Source organism: Helianthus annuus, chromosome 9 (assembly GCF_002127325.2).
Source record: "Helianthus annuus cultivar XRQ/B chromosome 9, HanXRQr2.0-SUNRISE, whole genome shotgun sequence".
NCBI lineage: Eukaryota > Viridiplantae > Streptophyta > Magnoliopsida > Asterales > Asteraceae > Helianthus > Helianthus annuus.
The window spans coordinates 79,858,804-79,864,885 of record NC_035441.2 but is presented as its reverse complement, the minus strand read 5'-3'; the positions used below and the strand labels follow the sequence as shown (position 1 = coordinate 79,864,885).

Genomic DNA, 6,082 nt, shown 5'->3' with positions numbered 1-6,082 from the left:
TAAGCATTTTTACTTCATGTTTTAACTTAAGCACATCCAGTGCAAGATTTCAAAACATCTTCAACTTTTAAAATCCATATGGGATCTTTTTATCCTTACAATTAGATCCTTGTGGATCATTAGCATTCAAATCAAAATCCTTCATTGGATTCCTCTTATGCCCTAATTCGAACATTTCGATTTCTTATAATCGAAATCGAATTTTTGGAAGATCATCCTATCTTTTCAGATAGATGCTTGAGGACGTTGAAGTCCATCGACTGGGTTCCTAGTATACCTTGAATACCCATGTTCAAATCAACGTTAAGTTAATGGCAATCAATAACAAGATAATAACAATTAATAATCAAGAAAACAATTATGTGATTATGCGCTTATGTATTCCCTTTTTATGTCTTTGCATGATCCAAATTTTTGTTATCCAAATCCTCGTAGAATCTTCCATATCTTCGTATAATGGATTCATAGTAGGATACCCAAAGGTACTATCTTAAATCCTTGGTGGACCTCTACGTTGTAGTTAAGTCCCTTGGGTTATTCCATAATTGGACCCCTTGAGTGGTCTAGATAAACAGATTGATCCAAAAATCTGGTTAGGAATATCACGTGATGATATAGCTGAAAAGACTCCTTTGTGGTCTAATTAAAGAGATCATTTATCGATCTAATTAAAAGGACCCTATGGTGGTTTAGTCACACTCATCACAGGTTTGATTTTATTCCCTACACATTATAAAACGCACTGTGCGGACTATGCAAGGAATCACGTAATTAGGGACGCGTACATAATTATGGAATTTAGTGCACAAAAACCACAGCAAGTTTTGTCATGTGTCTAGAGTTAACCCTATTCATTTCCATTTCTGATGAAGCAACCGTTAAAAATGACTCCGTCCATTCATTTTCGTTTCTGAAGATTGTTCGTTGAGGAAATGAATATCCGTTTGTTTATCCTTTTCATTTCCGTTTCTGAGGAAGCAACCGTTGAAAATAACTCCATCCGTTCATTTTCGTTTCTAAAGATTGTCCGTTGAGGAAATGAATATCCGTTTGTTTATTACTTCATTTCCGTTTCTGAGGAAGCAACCGTTGAAAATGACTCCGTCTGTTCATTTTCGTTTCTGAAGATTGTCCGTTGAGGAAATGAATATCCGTTTGTTTATTCCTTCATTTCCGTTTCTGAGGAAGCAACCGTTGAAAATGACTCCGTCCATTCATTTTCGTTTCTGAAGATTGTCCGTTGAGGAAATGAATATCCGTTTGTTTATCCTTTTCATTTCCGTTTCTTATGAAGCACCCGTTGAAAATGACTCCGTCTGTTCATTTTCGTTTCTAAAGATTGTCCGTTGAGGAAATGAATCTCTGTTTGTTTATTCCTTCATTTCCGCTTCTGAAGAATACTCGTTGAGGAAAATGACTCCGTCCGTTCATTTTCGTTTCAGAAGAATGTCTGTTAAGGAAATGACAGGATTATGCCTTGCATATCTCTGGTAGTTATTTGACACAAAGTCACAGACAGACTCCTAGGAATAAATTTCGGGATGAAATTTCCTAAAGTAGGGGGAGACAGCGAAAGTTAAATGGTCAGATGTTTGTCGTCCAAAATTCGAAGGTGGCTTGGGCATTAGGAGTATTCGAGACATGAATATGGCGCTTATGACTAATCATGTTTGGAGTCTTCTTACCAAAAGGAATTCCATATGGGTCGAATGGATACATGTGCACAAAATTAAAGGTCAGTCATTTTGGCAAATTCGAGCTCGGGGTAATTCAGCGACGGGTTGGCGAAATATTATGAATCTTCGTGACAGGATCCATCCTTTCATTGTCTCTAAGATTGGAGACGGTTCTTCTACTTATGCTTGGTCTGACAATTGGTCTCATGTGGGTCCTTTGTGTTTGTTCATCTCTTCTCGCCAGTTGCATGGAGCCGAGTTTAATCTTCAGTCAAAGGTTAAAGATTTATTGCATGATGGGGTTTGGAGGTGGCCGAGAGCTTGGTTGGATTTGTTTCCAGTTTTAGTAAATATCCAGCTGCCTGTTCTTAACAGTCTTGTTCCGGATTCTATTGTTTGGCGTGATACGGGTGGTGTGGATCAGGATTATTCAGCGTCAGTCGTCTAGGATACAATCAGGATTCATGGTGATAAAGTTCTGTGGGTGGAAATAATATGGTTCGCTAACTGTATCCCAAGGCACGCTTTTCTTACATGGCTCATTTGTAAGAAGAAGTTAAAAACGCAGGATAAATTGAAGCAATGGGATGTTGGAAGTGCTACTAACTTAAATCTTACTTGCTGCCCATTATGTTACTCGGAGCCGGATTCGCATGAACATCTATTCTTTGAATGTTCGTTTTTTATGCAGGTGTGGTCCTCCATAAAATTCATGGCTGGTGTTCAATTGGGGTCCAATAAATGGGAGGAGATAGTTGACTGGCTGATTTCAGTCCCGGCTAAGAAGTCTATGCGAAGTGTTATTGGTCGGTTACTTCTGGCGGCTACACCATACTTTATTTGGCAAGAGCGTAATCAAAGATTGTTTAAAACAAAAAAAAAAAAGATCAGTGGCAGTGATTTGCGAGGCGATTGTTACTACTGTTCGCTTGAAACTAGCTTCGGTGAAGGTCAAGACCTCCACGATCGGGATAAGCTTGCTGGAGAGGTGGAATGTGCCAATCACGTAGCATGTAGTGTCCTAGTTATGTGTTTCTAGATTTTCTCTAGAGTTTGTACTGGCCATATTTGTGGTTTGCTTTTGCTAGTTAACACTTCCTGGCATGTCAGGCTTGTGAATTAGTAAGGACTTTCCTTACTACTTGTATTTCTTGGTTGTGATATATAAAATTTACCGGGGTAACCCTTTACCCAAAAAAAAAAAAGAAAGGGACTGCTGATAGAGCTGGGCGGGGAGGCGATACTAGTTATCAGGTCAGAGAGAGGCCTGGCCCGTAAGCTGGCCCCCTTAAAAAGCCATTACTTAATAAGGATTTGTTACGCGCGATATGCCGACGACTTACTACTGGGAATCGTGGGTGCCGTAGAGCTTGTCATAAAAATAAAAAAACTTCTCGTCCACTTCCTACAATCCGGCCTGAACCTTTGGGTAGGCTCTGCAGGAACAACAACAATAACTGCACGGAGTACGGTAGAATTCCTCGGTACGGTCATTCGGGAAGTCCCGCCGAGGACTACTCCCATACAATTCTTGCGAGAGCTGGAGAAGCGTCTATTAGTAAAGCAGCGTATACATATAACAGCTTGCCACCTACGCTCCGCCATCCATTCCAAGTTTAGGAACCTAGGTAATAGTATCCCGATCAAAGAGCTGACGAAGGGGATGAGCGGAACAGGGAGTCTACTGGATGCAGTTCAACTAGCGGGCACTCTTGGAACAACTGGAGTAAGAAATCCCCAAGTAAGCATATTATGGGGGACCGTCAAGCACATCCGGCAAGGATCAAGGGCGCTCTTGTTGTTGCATAGCTCAGGTCGGAGTAAAGTGCCATCGGACGTCCAACAGGCAGTCTCACAATCGGGCATGAGTGTCCGAAAGTTGTCATTGTATAATCCCGTGGGTCGGAAGGCGGCCGGGGAAGGAGAGGGAGACTGGGCGAGATCTATCAGAAGCGAATTCCCCATACAAATAGAGGCGCCTATCAAAAAGATACTCCGAAGCCCTCGGGATCGAGGTCTCATTAGCCGAAGAAGACCCTGGCCAATCCATGTGGCCTGCTTGACGAACGTCAGCGACGGAGACATCGTAAATTGGTCCGCGGGCATCGTGATAAGTCCTCTGTCCTACTACAGGTGCCGCGACAACCTTTACCAAGTCTGAACGATTGTCGACCACCAAATCCGCTGGTCTGCAATATTCACCCCGGCCCACAAGCACAAATCCTCGGCGCGGAATATAATCCCAAAGTACTCCAAAGACTCAAATATAGTAAATAAAGAAGGTGGTAAGACCCTTGCGGAGTTCCCCAATAGCATAGAGCTTCACATGTTCAATTGATTTTCAAAGCTGACAAGAAAGTTCTTTTTGGCTCGTTTGTGTATGCTGAAAATAAGTACCAGGACCGTAGGGCTCTTTGGGATGATTTATCTAAGCATAATAACCTGTGTCATGATAAGCCTTGGTTTGTTATGGGGGATTTCAACACGACTTTGCTCCCATTTCCACATGGGTATTTCTGGTTGTTGAAGCAGGCCTGAGGGTTTCTGATACTCTACCTTGACTTTTGCACAAGTCAAACACTTACTCACATACGTCGCGATGTTAGCTTTCATCTTTGGCCACCAATACAAGACTTTGAGGTCCTGATACATCTTATCCGAACCTGGGTGAGCAGAGTACCGAGACTTGTGCGCTTCGTCCATCACGAGCTCTCTAAGATTGCCATATAAAGGAATCCATATCCGTTCCATTAAATAATAAATGCCGTCAGATCTTTCCATGAGTCGTTTCTCTATACCCCGCAAATACTCAGCTTCTAGGTTTTCTTCCTTCAATGCTTCGGTCTGAGCAGAACGGATCTGATCAGGTAAGTTAGAGTGGATAGTGAGCTGCAGAACATGGACACGCTTGGGCTTCGTTTCCTTTCGACTAAGGGCATCAGCTACAACGTTAGCTTTACCTGGGTGATATTTGATAACACAATCGTAGTCATTTAAGAGTTCTACCCACCGACGTTGTCGCATGTTCAACTCTTTCTGGTCGAAAATATGATGGAGCTCCTGTGATCGGTATAGATAGTGCATTTAATACCGTACAGATAATGCCTCCAAATCTTTAGCGCGAAAACCGCGGCCCCCAACTCCAAATCGTGACTCGTGTAGTTCTTCTCATGAACCTTCAACTGCCGAGAAGCGTAAGCTATCGTCTTCTCGCATTGCATTAGCACACAACCGAGACCCTGAATAGAAGCATCACAGTAAACTACAAAATCTTCGGTACCCTCAGGTAAGGACAATAATGGTGCACTAGAGAGTTTCTGTTTCAAGAGTTGGAAATCATATTCCTGCTTCGTTCCCCAAGAGTATACCACGCCCTTCTATGTCAATGAGGTAAGAGGTTGAGCGATCTTCGAGAAGTCTTTAATAAACCTGCGATAGTACCCAGCGAGACTGAGAAATTGTCGCACCTCCGAAGGATTCTTCGGTGCCGCCCCATTTCTGATGGCATCAATCTTAGCAGGATCCACGTGTATGTCACACCCTGGCTTTGCGGAAGCGTGGGTTAATTTGGTATGACTTCTTAATACCATAGCTTAATCATAACAAAGCTATATGAAAATAAAACCATGCAGATCATCCATTGATTTAAGTTTTAAAACAAAAGTAACACAACATTGTCTTAAGGCGTTGACTCGTGCAACGGAAACTACAACCTGATAACATAAAAACATTGTTCAGAAGACACAAACATCAACATGAAATAAACGCAGTTTAAGGACTGTGACTCGTCCAGGTAAAAGCCACATCCCCTAAACTTGGATGACCTCATATCTCTTATGCAGCGGGAAAACGTAGCATACCATGCCAGATCCTTAATTACCTGAAATACATGTAAGTTGGAAAAAATCAACAAAAATTGTTGAGCAAGTTCATGTGTAGTGAGTAAGTAAAACCTTTGTAAGTATGAAAATCCTGGTATGTAGCAAATAAGGAAAAAGAGATCACCAATGGTTTGCAAGGCCATTGATATGTGTGAAGTGCTGTAGGAAGACTCAAACCTAGCATATTTTGCGTTGGGTACAAAGTCACCCCGAGGTCCGTTACGCTGGGCCTGGAGCTGGGCTCGCTACACCCAGATAGATCTACCGCTAATGTCCCTCGGCCCTACAATGAGGATTAATGGCCTCAAGTTGCGCCTACCCACTCACATGATCTAAGTAGTAACCCTCCTTACGCTAACCATACCATGTAAAAAGTACTTGTAATCATAGTAACATGTATTTCACCCCCGCAGTTTAGAAAACTGAAAACAGTTAATAGAAAAGGGGGACATGAACTCACAGTAGTGCGTCTCTAACAAGAAATCTCCTGGTCAACCTGCTGTGCAACGACCTACACGTACTAAG

At 42.3% G+C, this 6,082-nt stretch overlaps 1 pseudogene; it reads left to right on the top strand.

The window, feature by feature from the left end:
- Positions 1–1,647: 1,647 nt before the first annotated feature.
- Positions 1,648–4,014, top strand: LOC110876001 (annotated as a pseudogene).
- Positions 4,015–6,082: the final 2,068 nt, after the last annotated feature.